Source organism: Cryptotermes secundus, unplaced genomic scaffold (assembly GCF_002891405.2).
Source record: "Cryptotermes secundus unplaced genomic scaffold, Csec_1.0 scaffold279, whole genome shotgun sequence".
NCBI lineage: Eukaryota > Metazoa > Arthropoda > Insecta > Blattodea > Kalotermitidae > Cryptotermes > Cryptotermes secundus.
Genome location: NW_019726227.1, coordinates 78,551 through 80,553, shown reverse-complemented (window position 1 = coordinate 80,553; position 2,003 = coordinate 78,551). Strand labels below are relative to the sequence as shown.

At 40.6% G+C, this 2,003-nt stretch overlaps 1 long non-coding RNA gene across 2 annotated transcripts in view; it reads right to left on the bottom strand.

Annotated features, from left to right (window-relative positions):
• Positions 1–1,568: 1,568 nt before the first annotated feature.
• LOC111863993 overlaps positions 1,569–2,003 on the bottom strand; it is a 5,289-nt gene continuing 4,854 nt past the window's right edge. For both annotated transcript variants that reach the window (XR_004512970.1, XR_002842712.2), the window contains one exon: positions 1,569–1,822. This is a non-coding gene — a long non-coding RNA (uncharacterized LOC111863993). The remainder of the gene's footprint in view (positions 1,823–2,003) is intronic.

The following is a 2,003-nucleotide window of genomic DNA, read 5'->3' as shown; positions in this document are numbered from 1 at the left end:
CTTTTAAGAGAACAGATGAGAGGCTTCCATGACTTGCTGAGACAAAACGTCCCCTCTGTGTTCATATTTTTGGGATGGAGTTCAGTCTGCTTGTACCGGTTCTCACAGTCTCTTCGCCTGCAGATTCTTATATTTTTCCTTCTACCCTGAAGATGGAGGTGATACATTCCTCCGAAACATTGGTTAACACCACATATACACAGTGCCAAATCCCAGAAGACTACTTTCTTCATAGTCACCGCCATGAAAACCTCAAATCCTACATATTTACACAGTATCAGATTTTAATCTTTCACAATGGTGAAAAATCTTATTCTGGTCTCCTAAGTTATAACACTGTGTTGCCTGCTAGATGGTTACCAGAGGACATACTGCCCCTGACTTCAACAGACCAGAAGAAAACTTTGGTAACCATGTCATAAGCCAGAAGACCATGAATGAATTTTACATAAAAACTGATATCAGGCATAATGTTACATTGCAGCATCCTGTTGCACTGCTTAGATCTGACTTTGAATTTTGCTTTGATGCTGTCTGTGTGCAATGTCAGTTAACATTCTCTCAAAGTTTGTCATCACTACATTTCTGCCTAACCGACCATCTTCAGGTGTACAGGTTGTTGTGATCAAGGAACCTGTTGCTCACTGTAATGCTGTTCTGTTTCTGTTATGTAGAGGCCTCGGATTGCATTTGGTTATGTGGGTTAACCATCCGTTTTTTGTTTAGGTGTCCTTGAGCTGGGCATATTTGTTGTGCTGTGGTTGGCCATCAACACAACAAATTCCTGCCCCAGCAAGAACATTCAAGACAGCCACAGCCAAACAAAACCATGACACAAACACCAGAAGCTCAAGGACACCTAAATAAAAAAACAGATGACTAACCCACATAACCAGATGCAATCCGAGGCCTCCACATAACGGAAACAAAACATCATTACAGTGAGCAGCAGATTCTGCAATCACATCAACCTGTACACCTGAAGATGGCTGGTTGGGCTGAAACATGTAGTGTCAATAAAGAAAAGCAAGTGAATAGCAACCAACATTGCACACAGATGGCATCAAAGCAAGACACAAAGTCGGATGATACCAGGCATATGTGTTACCCTCCTACATGCAAACAGTAAAGCAAGAGAGGCAGTTTGTTGGACAAACAAGTATCAGCCTGACATGGTCTCACATCAAACTGACATTTCTTCCTGTAATAATGTAATAGTATCTTCCTGTCATGTTTTGGTCTTGACATGCATAGATTTTCACTTCAGTCTTGACATGCACAGATTTTCACTTCAGTCTTGACCTGCACAGATTTTCACTTCAGTCTTGACATGCACAGATTTTCACTTCAGTCTTGACATGCACAGATTTTCACTTCAGTCTTGACATGCATAGATTTTCACTTCAGTCTTCACTTGCACAGATTTTCACTTCAGTCTTGACATGCATAGATTTTCACTTCAGTCCTGACTTGCACAGATTTTCACTTCGGTCTTGACATGCAGATTTTCACTTCAGTCTTGACATGCACAGATTTTCACTTCAGTCTTGACATGCACAGATTTTCACTTCAGTCTTGACATGCACAGATTTTCACTTCAGTCTTGACATGCCCAGATTTTCACTTCAGTCTTGACATGCAGAGATTCTGGTGGCATAGCTGCAAGAGAAAATGCTATCTCAAAGAGCCATGCATTGATGATAGGACAGCATACTGGACGTCAGAGAAATGGTGTAACTTGCTCATTATGACTGTACAGCAACAACTCCTTCCTCTTATGGCAGACGAGTCACTTGAGGTCTCGTGCTGGTGAGTCGCAGGCCTGAAACAATTACATGAAAAGCATTAAAAACATATTCTGATTTGCATGTAAATCTGTATGTACGATTTCAAACTTGATCCACTTTTAATTTCAACAAAATGTAAAACTTCTATGTGGCTTGTAATGACACAAAAAATTTATGGTTACAAAACATTCCTGCATGATAATACTTGGCACTCCC